Raw genomic sequence first — 17,490 nt, forward strand, 5'->3', positions numbered from 1 at the left:
TTTTATATATATAATATAAAGAACTGTAGATTTTGTGTGAACTGTCTGTGCTATAGTTTTGAAAACCTGTAAATGACAGTGTAAAATATGCAAGAGCTTCCATGCTTTGACAAAGGTTCTAGAAAAGTCAGGCTCTATTGTCTTCTTTCATGGTCCATTACACCATGGACTTACCTAAGACTCCAGATCAAGTAACTGGTTTATCACTGAAAGTTATTTACTGAGCCTACTATTCCATCAGCATTGTTCTGATGACATATGCCCAGCCAAAAATTAATCCTTCTGTATAAACATAAAACACACAGTATTTCTAGGGTGTATAGGAAAGGCACATTTATTCTTGTTTCAAAACCTGTCACTATATCAGTATTAAATAAACTATATTAGAAAATCTGTCTTCTTGCATCACCTGATACTTTGTCCTGGATGGCAAAACTGGAGAGATATATTCAGTTTTGAAGCAGAATAGAGTATGATCCCAAGCTATGCACCATAAAGATGAAAACTGTGATAATTAAAAAGCTTTCTGACATGGATCCTTTTTTCTTTTCCTTTTGTTTGTTTGTTTGTTTTGTATGCTGAGTTCCTGAAGGTTTAATTTAGAAAACCATTTCAGTTTTGAGGTATTTCCAGTTTATCTATGGGTCATGTAGAATCCAGTCAACTGAATCTCCACTATAGCCTTTGTGGTCCTCAGAATTACTCACTTTATCTACTGTTTTTAAACCTTTTACTACTCTGCTTGTTTGCTCCCCTGGATAACCACTGATTTAATATGGCAGGTACAACAGCTCTTGTTGGCTGTGTCTCAGATAACTTTTATGTGACCAAAATACAGCAATATAACAGGAAAAAAAAAAACAAAAACAAACAAACAAAAAAACATTTTTGAACTCCCAATGACAAAGTACTCTGTAGAGCCTTGAGCAAGATAATCTGAGTTTGTTTCTCTTGTGTTTATAAACCAGTTTTATAACATTTAGTAGTTCACTGTGATATCAGAACAGAATTCTATGATATGGTTAAAACTGAGGCTGTGTAAAACATGGCACTCTCTACTGAGTTCTGCAAGTTTTATATTGGATTCTACAGAAATTTTATTATTTTTTTATGAACTCTTTTTGTTGTTTTAAACTCCATTAAGTTCTATGTAAATGTACAAAACCACTCTTCCTTCTTATCCTCAGCCCTTTCCTCTGTCAGCTTTGTTGAATTTAATCTTTAGAGAACTCTCCTCTCCTTGAAAAAAAGTCCCCTTGAAAGAGAAAAAATTATCCAGGACCATACTTTCCATGAAATGTAACAGTCTGGCCAAAGAAACACACAGCAAGTCTAAGAATGAGGAGACTGTGATTATAAGAATGGGACATTAATCTTAATGATTTGTTTGAGACATGTTTTAATTTATGTCTGCAGGTGATGGTGAGCAAAGTGAAAATCCATAACTTGTAAATTATTGAAATTTACATTTTAGTGGCTAAGTGGGTAATTGTACACATGTGCTTGTGCAACTCCTAAAGGTCAACATGGACTATGATTCCTTATATGTGTAAAACGTTGATAAGCAGAGTTCTTCACAAGACAGAAGCAAGAGAAAACCTCTAGTTTTCATCTTAAATGCCAGGAAGAAAATGAGTCCTGAATTTTGTTCATGAGTAGACAGGGAAACAGCAATATTTATTATGTTGTCTGATCTAAACTCAGTCATCTGATGCAGACACAAACAAGTTACTCAAACCTGAAAACCTTTTTGGTTTTGGAGATGCTGAAACAGCTGTTTTATCTCTTTGCATAAGTGAAGTTTTAGTTTCATTATAAAACAAACACATTGGAGGAAAAAGAAAAGTCTTTTGTCATCTACTTCTTTATGACAAGGACAAATCTTTAAAATATGGAAAATAGGTACATGGAGAATGGGGAGAAAATGTGCTTTTTCACAAAATTGTACTGCATTTATTTTATTAAACAAGGTTGTCTTCCTTAATTTCTTTCTTTCATGGGAAAAATGACAATTTGGATCAGAATGATTTCATGTGCTCTAAATCATTTGTGTAGAAGTAACCTTCTTTCCCGTGTTAGTTATACATAGATCCTCAGGAGACCAAGCAACCCAAAGTAACCAAAGTGCCACCCGCAGAGACCAAGAATGCAAATTGTGCCTAAAAGAGGAAACATCTATTTTCCTCTGGGTTTGGACATCAGCGTGTTATTCTAATGCAAAATCAAACAGATCATTACAGTATTCCATACAACATAAATTATCTAGCTTGCATCTGATGATGATAAAGATGATGAGGATCATTTGCCAGCAACAGACTAAGATCAATAAGAAAAAAATGTTATGAAGTTTTCTTTTTGATGTGTTCTACAGTCAATGTGAAAAATGTGCATGGTTGAGACTCATATTAGGATTCTTACTCCATTTAGATATCTAACACAATTTAAAACTAGCATTTGCTGTACCCTCTTCCAATGATACATTCCTTTTTATTTTATTCCCCCCCCCCCCCCCCCCAAACCTCTATTTTTCCCAGAACTGTTTCCTATTTACGAGGAAACCTTCATAACCTAGACAGCTGAAATGTTTTCACAACCAAGTTCTGCAAAGCACCACCACTCTCCCTTCTTAAAGGGACAGAGGGAGAAAATATGATGAAAAAAATCAGGGAGTTGAGATAAGGACAGGGAGATAACTCACCAGTTATCCCCCAGCTGCAGGGGGAGTGCCTGCTTCACCGGGGGCCTCTCCACAGGCTGCAAAGGAACTTCTGCTCTGTGCTTGGAGCACCTCATGCCCTCTTTCTGCACTGACCTTGGGGCCTGCAGGGCTGGTTCTCTCACATTTTTTCACTCCTCTCTTCCAGCTACTGTTGTGCGGTGTTTTTTTTCCCCCTTTCTTAAGTGTTCTGTCAATGAGGTGCAAACAGTATCACCCATTGGCTTAGCTTCGACAGCTGGGTTCATTTTCAAGCTGGCTAGAACTGGTTCCTATCTAACATGATACACCTTCTGGACTCTTGTCAGAGAGGCCCCACCTGTAGCTTTTCCTGGTACAAAAATCTTGGCACATAAACCCAATACAACACTTCTTAAATGAAACATTTTCCCCTAATTTTTCCCATTTTCTACCCCCTAGCCCCTTCCAATCTTGTTTTAAGCCTTAATGTATTGCATATAGTGTTACCATTTGTAAGTCAATCACAGAATCACACAGAATTTCTAGGTTGGAAGAGACCTCAAGATCATCGAGTCCAACCTCTAACCTAACACTAACAGTCCCCACTAAACCATATCCCTAAGCTCTACATCTAAACGTCTTTTGAAGACTTCCAGGGATGGTGACTCCACCACCTCCCTGGGCAGCCCGTTCCAGTGCCTCACAACCCTTTCAGTAAAGAAATTCTTCCGAACATCTAACCTAAAACTCCCCTGGCGTAACTTTAGCCCATTCCCCCTCGTCCTGTCACCAGGCACATGGGAGAACAGGCCAACCCCCACCTCTCTACAGCCTCCTTTAATGTACTTATACAGAGCAATAAGGTCACCCCTGAGCCTCCTCTTCTCTAGGCTGAACAAGCCCAGCTCCTTCAGCCGCTCCTCATAGGACTTGCTCTCCAGGCCCCTCACCAGCTTCGTCGCCCTTCTTTGGACCCGCTCAAGCACCTCGATGTCCTTCTTGTAGCCAGGGGCCCAAAACTGAACACAGTACTCGAGGTGCGGCCTCACCAGAGCCGAGTACAGGGGGACGATCACCTCCCTAGCCCTGCTGGTCACAGTGTTTCTGATACAAGCCAGGATGCTGTTGGCCTTCTTGGCCACCTGAGCACACTGCTGGCTCATATTCAGCCGACTGTCTACCATCACTCCCAGGTCCTTCTCTGCCTGGCAGCTCTCCAACCATTCCTCTCCCAGCCTGTAGTTCTGCTTGGGGTTATTGCGCCCCAGGTGCAGGACCCGGCACTTGGCCTTGTTGAACTTCATACAGTTGACCTCAGCCCATCGGTGCAGCCTATCCAGATCCTCCTGCAGAGTCAAAAATCAAGCTAGCAAGTTTCCTGATATTTTTCACACCACTACCACTCTCTAATGGTTCAAAAACTGTGCACATTTTCAACTTTTCAATAAGAAACTAATCTAGCAATAGTCCATTGGTTAAATAAGCATGTTCATAAAATAAATATTGTTAAAACATAAGAAAAAGAAAAGTGAAAGGTGTTGCTTAAACACTAATATCAGAATCTAAATTTCTTATAATATGACATAATAGGCATTCTCAGTTTACTTTAAACATCAAAACTCAGTATATTAGAGGACTGTACAATTTTTACCACTTTGTAGTGTTATGACAAATATTGGGAAATCACAGCAACATGAAATTTTTGAGTTCAAATACAGCGATACTATAAAGAAATTGAGTACAGTTGATCAGTTTACTTACAGAAGTTAAGTTTTCCCTAGTTTTAAGACAATTAAAATCCTCTCAAGTTTCCATTTCATTGCAAAGTGCTGTAATCTGTTATCTAGATCCCCCCACGTTATATCATCAGTGACTCTCTGCAATAATTAACTTCAGAAATTTAATTAAAATGTAATTAATTTTATGCTTTGCTTGTTTAACAAATCTTTGGTGAAAATCTGAAGCTTAGATTCTACCATTTTTGTATCAAAAGCTACTGAAGGTTTTATAAACTGTGAACTAGACTGTAATAAACAGGAGACCCCTGAATGATCACCATGTCTATGGGACAGAAGAGATAAAACAGGCTGATTGAGTCAGTCATGGAGTTTCCAATGGTGATTGAAAAGCCTTACATCAGAAAATGATTTTGTGTAGTATTTGTGCATATCCTGATCTGTAGAAACTTCTATGTAATCATAATTTTAAATGATTTATCTGTTTATTTCCATGGATAAGAGGACTAGTGTCAAATGAAGCCCAGACTGATGGTTGTCCCTGTTTCCACATGAAGTGGAGTTAGCCTTCATGTTCTGGCAGGACTACAGCAGGAATAATTACCTCCTGCTGACTTTGACTCAGTAAATGTGCAAGTAGTAAGGTTCATGTTGGAGATCTTGAGATATTCCAGATAACTATGTGAATGAAGACTGAATTCTTCTCAAAACACATCTCAGCTAGACATAGACATAAATAAAGGCAACATCTGTAGATATTATGACTCATATTCAACCCATGTTCTTGAAGCACCTGAGACTTTCATTACTAGTTCTGTTATCTACAGCCCCATTTCTTGTCCATCAGAACAAGGGGGAATGGCCTCAAGTTGCACAAGAGGAGGTACAGGTTGGAAATTTGGAGAAACTTCTTCTCAGAAAGACTAGTTAGGCATTGGAATGGGTTGCCTGGGGGGGTGGTGAAGTCACTGTTCCTGGGGCTGTTTAAGGAAAGGTTGGTTGTGGAACTTAGGGACATGGTTTAATGTGTGGTGGTTAAAGATTAGGCAAGATGAGTCCAGGCCAATAACTGTAAAGCATGAACAAGCCAAAAATGTCACTTTTAGTAGATCATGTGTGGTCTAGGGATCTCCGCAGCATTAAGTTCAACAGACTTGTGATCAAAGTAGCAAATTTACTGTCCTGCTCTGACCAGCCCCATTTCATCTACATCTTTCCTTTTAATGTCTTTTCTTGGTCTTTATCACTGCTCTATTCTTCTACCAGATAAACTTCCTGCCTCTGTTCTTGGTATCTGTGGTATGATTGCCCTGTTTCCATCTTAATGATCTCCCTTTTTCTACAGCCCTTCACTAAATCCATTACTCTCTGAACAGTCTTGGTTCCCCCTGTCATCAACCTGTGCTAATAATACAGTCAAAAGCAAAAGTATAACAGCATCTATCCATATTTCATTCATGAAAAATAAAATGTATCCCTAGTGTGGAACATCAAATAAATCAGGTTATCCTCTTTTTTATTTACCACTAACAGCTGGATACATCTTGCACTTAGGCTGCAGAAGGACACTCCCAGGAGAGTTGCCACCCAGTTGTTTACCTACTATAAGTTTGCGTCAGAGTATTTTTTCCATGGCAACACATTTGAATCTCACTGAAGGAATACCAGCAAATTACACTAAGAACAAAGTGCAGATTGCAAATAGCCAAATATCTTTTTTACCAGCACATCCTGAGATTCTTTTTCTGGAGTGGCTGCAGCAACTCTAGGATTTCTGGGGAAGAAACAAAACAAAACAAAGCCCATTCCTGGTGTTGTGACTAAGTCTCTCCTGCACGGGTAAAACTGAGAGCAGTAGGAGCTGTGTGCGGTTCCATCAAGTGTAGTTTAAAAGGCAATGTCTGTCTGTCTGCTGCCAATAACTTTAATAAATAACATTTAACTTCACTCAAATCAGTTCCAAATGATACCCTGTTAAAAAGGGACCTCAGGAGCAAGGCCCTGGAAATCCATCAGCAAGCAAAAGAGCTTCAACAACAGTAGGGCTGACGACTGAAAAGGGGCGAGCAGGGTAGTCAGCCTCCTCTTATTTCATGTCAGCTACTCTACCATCTACTCCTGCATCACATGTCCAACAATCTCTTTCTCTTACCCAGCCTCTTTATCCTTCACAATCATTTTTCTCATCTGTTACCATACAACAAATACATGCTTGTTCAACAGATAATCTTTCAGAAAATACTCTGACTACTGTCTGAATGTTCTGTTTCACTCAATTTTATTTCCCCTAGAAAAAGACTCCTTACAAAAGCTGGTTGCACCAACCTTTTTTTTTTTTTTCTTTTTTCTTTTTTTTTTTTCCTTTCTATTTTTCCTCAGTTTTCTGCCAAGTTCTGGATTCAAACTAACAGAAGATGAATGTAAATTGAATGAATTACTATTGTATGGCCAAACTGCTGTCAATGGCAAACAATTGAGACCCTTTGTATATTATTCACTGGCATTGTTTAGTTATCCAGATTTATTTATTTATTTATTTATTAAAGATATTGAATTGCAGGAAATTTTTAACCAAAAATACACATTGCAGTCACCAGTCCAAATCAGACCTCCAAATTTTAAAAGAACAACCGGTTAGGTTGGTTAACTTTTCATCAACTTGTTCAGAAACAAAACCCCATATAAAGTTGGGGACTTAGAGAAGATACTAAAATCACAGATATCTACTACAAGTATTCGGAAATGTGATATTCAGGCTAGTAAAAATGGAACTCAGGAACTCTTTCCTTGTGAAGTTACAATCTAAGTCATAAAGATAGTTTTCACTAATTGAGAGTATTAGAAATGTAATAAAATATTCCTTTAATCCTTGTTCTACTTATTCCTTCTTTGATTATGCACCCTAAATATTCCTTTTTATCACAGCAATCAGTTGGCATGATTTTTTAGTAGACTGATATAGATTCCCAAGTATACTCACACATACTTAAAATTTGATTACACATTTCAGGTTTAGTAGACGACTAACAAAAGTATTTTGTGATTGTATGCTAAAATCAAGTTAGTTATTCACTGAGTTCATTTAAAATGCTTAGCCTGAACCTTATCCCTAGTTTGACTACAATAATCAGCAATGATGTTCATTTAAGGGTGACAGTGATATTTTTACCATATCTGTACATCAAAAAAAATGTTTAGAAACTATTAGTCATGGTGCATGATGCTTTCAGGAAAGTCCATTGTCAATTTTAATAAATATTTTAAATGATGTAAGTCAGGCTCAGGCTCTATTTTTCTTTTGTTTGATTTGGCAGAATTTCTTATCATGAAGTCTAAGTTGACAAGGCACTTAACCACATGCATAAAGTTAAGCCTAACAGTCTGATTTTCGTCAATGACACTTTTTGAACACTAAAAATAAGGCACATGGTAAAGAGTCTTGTTCAACCAGGGCAATAGTGATTATAATTACTAGATTGCCATATAAAGATAAGGACTCACCAGTAACTTAAATTTAAAAGCTATGTCTGGACAAATACCTGAAAAGAATAATGTAATAAAATAAAATGAAATAAATAATATAAAATTAAATTTAAAAATAAAAATAGAATAGATATAGGTAATCAGATTATTATTTTTTTTTTGGCTGCATAAAATGTGGACTAAAGATGACTAAGTTAGATAAAAGTCAAAATGTTGAAATATAAGTATCCTGAAGATCTAAACGTATTTTTTTTTAATGGCCTTTAAAAATATGTTTAAACATATTTTAATACTACTGTAATATACTGCCTGTCTATTAATGCACACACAGATGAAAAAGTGTTGTCTTACATGTGTCCAATGTCTTACATGTCTTACACGTGTCCAATTCAAGCATGTACATTTATTTGGATATACTCCATTAATTCTGTGATTTTAAACAGAAACTATGAAAAAAGTACTATGAGTACTATGAGAAAAGTATAAATAAACTGTTTTCATCATTTAGTCTCACACCATCATTTCTTCTAGGAAAGTTTATTAAAATATTTTCTAAGCTTTCTGTCTCCTCTCTCAAATCAGCTGGCTCCACTGAGTAAGCCTTAACAAAAAGCAACCTTGTGTTTGTCCAAACAGTAAGAGCTTTTACAGAGAATTTATATAGCAAGAAAAGGACAGCAATCTAAATGCTAAGAAAAAAGCTAAAAAAAAAAAAAAAAAGCTAAAAGCTGAGAGTTCATTTCAGTTTCTAACATATCTTATATATTTCTTTCCATGAGATGTGGAAAAAAAAAAAAAAAAAAAAAAAAAAAGAAAAAAAAAGAGGTATATCACGTTAATTATTTTTATTTTTTTAATGTGAAACAATATTTTTTGACCAGCATACCTTAAGGTTAATACAAATTTAAACGTATTGTGAAACCTTTCAGCTTCTTGTAGCTATTAAATATTGGAATGAAAATAATAACTTTCATCATAGCCAGTGTGCATTTTTGTAAATCTCAAATATTGGCTAATTCACCTCTTTTAAATATAGTATACTACGTAACATGAGTATCCTTAATTCTTTCCAGTGATCTACATGTAACCTTTCCCAATCTTTCCTGTCACTTGTTTCCCAACATTGCTCTGAATTTAGATATGGATATTAATGTTTTAGCAAAACATTTTACCTTTTCCAAATTAGTGTGGAATTTCTTTCTTTATGTGCCAACTGTTTAAGAGGTTATCTCAGAAGCTACACCTCATCTAGCTAAAGCCTCAACTAGTCTTATGTGGCTATGTCTATATCAGGAAGGAATTTGGTGCACTAGTGAAACAAAGGACTCAGTGTTTAGGCCCATGTATATATGAAATTTAGAGATTCTTCTTCAGATTAAATTTATCCTGGAACAAATTCCCAGGGCTCATGTCTGTGTTACACATATATCTTGAACTTATCTGCAAGATGAGTCATTTTTTTGAACCCCTTGCTCCCAGGAAGTGTAGGAGTGACTTTGAATGTTCCCGGGTGGAGGCTTTTTTTAAAAACCTTTCAGAAAATTGTCAAGCTTGTGTTCAACAAACTGCTCTGTAAGCAGAGCCAAGGCACAGGAAGCAAAACTGAGTAGAGGGCTCATGTCCAAGCTTCACTACAGGTTCACATCAACGAATTCATGTAGATGCAGTCCTTGATCAATTGCAATTGCCTTAGAATGGGATATATTACATTCTAGGGATGTTTGTCCAGCTATGTTGAATACTGAGGAAGTAGAAACAAAAAAAGGGGGAAGGGGGGTGATTAATATTAAGATGGTTTAAAGTCATGTAGGAGGATCTGCATATAGTAACCATAACTCTACTTAAGCTAATAGAAGCTACAAACACCATATTTCCAAATACCTCTCAGAACCTGATAATGTCAATGGAAAGAGTCCTAATGACTCAGCCTAAAATCAACACTGGAAGGACTTGTATTCAGTTCAGTTTTATTCACTATCACACAGTGTTTCTTAGCATAGAGCAGTATTATTGTACTTCAGTTACGGAATGGTAGTTTGTTCATTGGATATTTACTTTATCTCCTGCCATAATACATTCATCTTTAATAGCAATAAATGCTGTTCTATGAAAAGTTAGTATTGAATCCTAACATTTCTAACACTTGCTGTTTCTACACTTTTATTGTTTGGTATACCTTTAAAAAATACTGGAATTTATATGATTAAATTGTCCTGCAACATTTTAGTCTATTGAGAACTAGCTTCTTAATAATATTTAACTTTGCTTTATATTATTTTGTGTCAGTTGAGAGTTTTTCTCTTTGACTGCCTGTAGTCTAATTAAGCCTTCTTGATACTTTGGTAAATCTTCTAGAGCTGTATCAATTGAGGTTATCATCTCCTCCACTGGAATAGATATGGACACTAATGAAAATTTTAAACCTCAATTTAAGCCATTAAACTCATTTTCACTTATTTTAATGGATAATATATGACTATTTTTACAGCTCTAGAAAGATTAATTATAACCAGATTCATTTTCAGATTTTAATCAACTTTTCATAATTTGGTTTCTGATAGTACTTACGTACTCATATGACTATATAGACTACCTAAAGCTGTGAAACTTTCTCAGTTAAAATATTTCTCCATTTTCTGTGCAACTTACTCAGTCAGCCAGCAATTATATCTGTGTTTGCTGGTTTTGAATATCTACTAAAAATCTGTTCTTTGTTCCACAAATCTGTTCTTGAAGACAGTGATTTCACAATAACCTCATGCTAGCTATGCTTTTTTTGGTTTTCTTATCACCCACGAATGTTCTTCCCCAGTTCTCAAAAGTTAATACCTAGGCTGCAGAGTAGTACATCCATATCTACACTAGTTTTAAATGGGCAAACTTACCAGATGCTGAACATTAATAGATTTTTTCAGTGTCCTCATAGATTTTTCAGGCTGTATTGAACTCTGTGTTGCTGCTGCCAGACCACTCTGACTGCTCACACAAGTTACTCTAAAAGTAGTTCAGGTGCATTTACACTATGCTGAATATGTTGCAGCTACGGGGCATAATATGACCTCTTTTTTTTTCTTTTTTTTTTCTTTTTTTTTTTTCCTTGTTTGCTTTTTTATTATTATTATTTTTTTCATCTATTATTGTACAATTCAATGTTTTTGAGCATAAGTGTATGCTCTTCCACAGAACTTTTGGGCGGACTGTAACTAAGATCTTTACATCTGCAGCTACTGTTGAGTTTTCTTGAGTGTCTTTCTGGTAACGGTAAAAAAAAAATGGTAAATGGTTAAAAAAATGGTAAATGGTAAAAAAAATTACCATTTTGGATAGATGTCATGCAGTTGCATAGGTCATGCTATACTCATCATAGGTTTTTTAATTATTTGGAAATTACATGCAGTTTGATCTCTTCATCATTATCATTATTGCAGGCTAAACCTATTTTTTATGTTACAGGGGAATAAAGTGATGGGCTATCATTACCATTCAGTATGGTTTTCAAAGATGAGATAAGCATAAAAACATATGAATGGAAAGCACTAGAGATATATTATTGAAAAAAATCAAAATATTTCATAAGAGGATCCATAACATCAGTTTTATAAAATAAGCATTTGTTGTTTTCTGTAAATGTATTTTGAATTTTTTCAACCCTTTTTTTCTTTTTTTCTTTTTTTTTTTTTTTTAATCTTTTCATATTTTATTCATTGTATATATTCTATTCTCTTAATAGCTTTTCCCTCACAAGTCAGCATTGGAAACTTTGAAAAGTACAATATTTACATGCAGTTTAAACTGGGGAGTTTTCTGGTATTTAAGGTTTTATAGAAATTCTAGTAAAATAAATAAATAAATAAAATCAGTACCTGGGAAGATTTTTCTTTTTCTTGATTGTTTCAAGATCTGTAGGCTATAATCCATATTATCCAGAATTTTTAGAGGTAGCTTTCTGTTTAGTATTATGTATTGATAAAGTCAGGTAGGATGAAAAGATGTCCAGAAGACATAATCAAAGCTATAAAAATCTTACTGTCAGAGGGACTTTAAGCAGAGACCATTTATTGCATCATTTTTTAAATGTTTATGACCAGTATGTCTAATGCAATGACAAAAGGTGTAGTTTATAGTTTCTACTGAGAAAGCACTGAAGCCTGGAGTTGCAATATCAATGCAGCAATCTGCAAAATTAAAATAAACAAACAAAAACAGAAAAAAAAAAAAAAAAAAAAAGCATGACAACATAATGTGGAGAGAATTTCCTAAAGATTTCCTGAAATCAGAAGGTTGCTCTCCCGCATCCTCATAGTTCAATACTAGCAGTGTCTTGTAAAAGCAAGGAATGGACATAGAGCAGAACGCATAACAAAAGTTTTCAAAAGAATTATACTTTATGTTGGGAAATGAGAAAATAATTCCCCATCTTCTTACTCTGTGTATTTACTGGAAATGCAGCAGAGTTTTCCAGAGAAATGTAATTCAACATGTTGAGTAGCAAGTGCTAAAAGGACTATAGACAATATAGAAGAGCTATAGACAATAACCTGATTGAAATGGCTTTCTTATGTGTAGCAATTAACATGTCAGCAGTTCCATAAGTTATTGCAGTCCTGATCACTCACCTTGTTTTGAGATTTTAGCACAGATCTTTTTCATTGTACTGGAAGAAACTTCTGATTGTTACTCACCTCAGTCCTGTCTATTTCCTTTAGGCTTTATGTAGTGAAAACATTCTGAATATACACACAAATAAAATGGTAGTAGAATCTAAAATGAAATAAAATTAAATAAAATATATCATTAAAGAAAATGCAATAGAAAAAGAGAAGAATGTTTTAATGAAGTCAGGTGTTCCTCTTTCTCCTTGCAGCTGACCCAGAGATTGAGAAAGAGAAATGCAGAAAGAAGAGTTTTAATATATCTTTACATGTTAAGCTGATTGTTTTTTCTTCTTGTAAAGAAAATAAATAAATAAATAAAAAGATGTCTCCAAGACATTGAAATACATGTTTTCTTACTCACTGTGTTTTCTTTTACATCAGAAATTATTTTTCTCTAGCAAATTCCAAAATTGCTCTGTACTTTAGCAATTTTATTTTAACTGAGGAAGAAATTAACACTTGGATGGATAGTGTAACTGCTTTTTAAATATTATGACAGTAAAGAGTGATCTGAGCTAAAATAGTCATCATCCAGCAACACAGCTGAAATATTTTAAATCTGAAATCATTTAAATTTGTGAATTTACATTAATGAATAATCTGGAAATCTGGTACTGAATCCTAACAAATTAATGTTATGTTTTTGATACAATCAAGAAAATCTTTTACTTTAGTTACTTTTATGGAGCTTTTTAAAGGGACTGTGGCAAGTGGTTGTTTATTCTGCATTGTAACTAAGACAAAGTATTAATTCTGAATAATAATTAAAGGCATATATTTAAACCACCGCAAGGCTTTCCTCTTTATTTTTTTTTCTGCTTCTATTGAGAATGAGAAGATATGTAATGAAAAATGATGTCACTTAAATCTTAAATATATGAAAATTTTCAAAAAAACTTAAACTATCTGAATTTTCACACTTTTTTTTTTGAACAAAACAAAATTGTAGACTTAAATTACATATTTTTTTTGAGTACAAAAGCTTGAATAAGAGATATGTCATTCCACTAGTACATAGAAAAGAAAAGATAGATTAGCATCTTTTCTCCATTGAAATTGATAACTTCAGTGTGCTTCATGTTTGGTTAAGAGACCAAAAGATGAATTTATTCATTTCTACTATGTTGTATTATCTTCCTCAAGCATACATTGCCTACAGTTTCATATGGCACCATTCTAATTCACACATTCTGTAAACCAGGCTTGTTCTTTAAATGTAAACATTTTAGATAGTGATTGTATTGACATTACATAAACAAGACAATAATGAACTTCTCACATGGCATTGTATTAAACAAGAAGTCTTCAATTCTATTAATAATCAGATCGATCAATTATCAGATCAATTTAAATACATGTTTCTATGAACAATTACTTTAGTGTCACCTTTAGTGTGAGCCATGACTTTTACTGGTCTCATTCAACCTGAGTATTTGTCAGTTTTTACAGCCTCTGAACCATAAGCCACTTGTGCCTTAACAGTTTTCCCCAATATTTCTAAACCATAAGAAAACAAACAAGCAAACAAACAAACGAAGAACAAATTTTCTGGTACAAATCTTCACTAAATTTTGTTGATCTACTACTCCCAATCTGTCAGTTATGTCTTGGCCTCAGGAGCCTACTTCATTCCCAAACTCCATTGAAAATGTCAGTCCTATGTGGAATACAGTAATTGAACCAAACATAAACAGTCCCAAATAGCTCTTCTTAAGAGGTCATGCATTAAAATTGATATTTCTGTTAACTGATTAAATGACACTTGTTTATTTCAGATTCTGCCCATTCCAGGGAATAGGGCTCATAGTTAGGAACAATAGCCATATGGCTAGTATATGCTGTTTTCTTTCTGATCACAACACAATCATAGACATTCATCACACAAAATCAAAAGGAATCATTTTCAAGACTGAAAATATTTCAAAAGTAGTATGATAGCATTATCTATGGTGAATTATTTGATGAACCTTGGGACATTGCCATTTTTTTGACAAAGTATTGTCCCACATAGCTACACAGCTTGACTTAAAAGACATTATCTTTTTCCTCAAGATTCTACAAACTACAGAACTATCATTTATTACACACACTCACATACACAAAAACAGCAAAGTTAATGAAGTGTAATGCAAACAAAATATATTGTTTGAAGGGTGATTCAGAATCCCTCAACACTGCAACATTTTCATCACTCTATTTCATAAATTCATCAGTCACTGACTCAATGGCAGCTGATAGATGGGTTAAACATGCTGTTGAAAGAAGAAGAGGAAGAGATGTTTTTGATGACTTCTGAAAGATAATCCAGATCTTATTCTCTCTTCACAAGGAATCCGATTTTATAGGTCTTTCCCATGCACTTAAAAGATAAATCCAGATAAGTGCAAACATTAGAAGAATTTAACCAAAGACATGATCACAAAACACCTGAGGAAATATGGGCTGAGCATATATGCCCTGTTAACTCCATAAATCTGCTAGTTTTTTACAAGAGGGTACTTTTTAGGTACTTTTGCATTAGGTATTTTCACTTCAAATAGCATTCTGTAGAGTGCTATCATGAAGGAGATTTTCCAAAGATAGCATAGAATGCACTATTTTAATTCATTAGAAGGTAAATAAGGGCAGGAGGGCATACTAGGTCAAAGAATAAACAGGTAATCAAAGACTGTACAATTGTGGTCCTGGAACTATTCTGATGAACCAAATAAAAGCAAAGATAAAAGATAAGAATCAATTGCTCTGAAAACAGCAATTGTGTTGGTGTTAGACCTGCTCCCTCAGTAGCCAGTGCCCAGTCCAGTATTACTTAGCATGTTTGTTAACAGTCTGAAAGATATAGTATGTAGTTATAGATATAGTATATAGTATATAGACTATGCACTGATGCACTGATGCAGTTTGTTGATAAAAGACTAAGGATGCTAGCAAAGTGCTTGAAATAATGCATGATTTAAGAAAAACACATAGTCAATTGCATGTGATTCAACAGAGGTAAATGTAGAGTGTTTTGTATGAGAAGAGTAAGCATGTCTTACCGTAGTGGAAAAGAATGTGAAGCACTGAAGCCAGAGGCAAGAAGAGGATGATGAAAATGGATTCTGGAAGGATGTAAGCATCTATTTATTTATTTATTTATTTTTCTTCTCCATGCAGAAATCAATAGGAGCAAAGATATGAGACATATAGCTGGAGAAATTTAGTAGATGTCTACAAAACAGTCTGAAACTGAGGATTTTTTTTTTCTATATCCTCATTTTCTGTTAATGTACATAGTTTTTGTGAGTAGTCATATTATAATAGAGTTCCTGGAATTTATTTTTTAAGTATTTAGTCTATAAAACACTTTTTTTTTTCCTTTTCACAAACAATATATATTTAATTATAAATAAAAATGTCCTTTATCACATCTGCTTAACAGTTAGCTATATTTGTCTTATGTATCAACTGAAAACTGTTTTTCATATTATCTGTAAATATGTGTATACATGATAAGACGGTTTTCAAAAACATATCCTGTACATGATCACACAAGTACACCATTTTCTTGTAGAAATTTTGGTCTAAAAATGAAGATTATTAATGTTCTCCTGCCCAATGTTTACAAACCAAAATATTAGAATATACCGTATTTAATTCTCTCTAGTGAGTTCTTGTGTCAAATTTTGGCCCCATCAAGAAATTGAGTCAACTACTGATTGAAAAATGACTGTATTACTTCATGATTAGGGTACTACATGTGTGTTATTTGGACAGAATATCCTGGATTCAGTACAGGTATGTTGTCACCCTGCCTTAAGTTTCAATTTATTGTTTGGCTTTAACCACTATCAACAGTAAAAAGTACAATCCTGATCATTCATAAGTTTATGGGAGTTTTACTATTATTATTATTTCTATTATTATTATTATTATTTAGTAGGAAGTATTCAGGGGACAGCAGTCTAGCAAAGCCGAAAGAATCAGTAACAAAACAGTAAAAAATTCACTAATATACATGTATACTGACATGCAAAAGTAATACACACACATGATACACAGTAGTATTTTAAATGCAATGTCACAAATTTTCAGTATTCAGTATTCAAATGCCAGCATCCTACATTCAGTCATGAGCCTGAATGGCTCATGATGTCAGTTTCTTTCTTTGTGTAGAATCAGGAAAATAAACCTTTACTAACTAAACACACTGTGAAACAGCACCAGTGTAATTATTCTTACCAAGAATATGTACAACCTGAAACAGAAGCTTGTATGTTTTGATTGTCTGTCATCATTATTTTTGGCACCTTAAATATGGGGTTAGAAAGGTTCACATCATCAAAGACACCAAAGGTGGAAATAGTTTTTTTTTTTACAGATTATACAGATAATCAATCCATCCTGAAAGTGTTAAAAAGTTTACATTCAAAATTCTGTCCACAATTGCACAATGAGTAAAACCTCCCAACCTACCCGAGTAACAGTCTGAAATTTTAAATACACTTTCCTATGCTTTGAAAAATCACTTTGCTTAATCCAGTCTCTCAAAATAGTACCATGTTTAGCCAATGGAGCCAGATGCAGAAAAGCTCAAAAATACTAATGTTCCCCCATCCATTTTTTCCTCTCCCCCTTCTCTTACAAAATACTTTAGTAATGTGTGTTACTGTTTCATTATCAGTTTTTGGCATGCATAACCTCTTCAAATAACAATACCACCATATGTTCAGTAATTCTTCATTTGGCAGACTGTTTTCCATTGTTCGAGAACCCATTTCAACACCAAGAAGCTGTTACCAATGTGATGGACCAACATGCTTGGAATGTATATAGGACAACATTGATTCAGATGGAGACTCTTCTCTGATTCAGTTTCTTATTTCTTCAAATGCTTTCTTGCAAAAAAAATAAGTAATTCATGTTTCAGGGTTTTGGTGCACTAATGCGCACCACATTT

Source organism: Anas platyrhynchos, chromosome 1 (assembly GCF_047663525.1).
Source record: "Anas platyrhynchos isolate ZD024472 breed Pekin duck chromosome 1, IASCAAS_PekinDuck_T2T, whole genome shotgun sequence".
NCBI classification, from domain to species: Eukaryota; Metazoa; Chordata; class Aves; order Anseriformes; family Anatidae; genus Anas; species Anas platyrhynchos.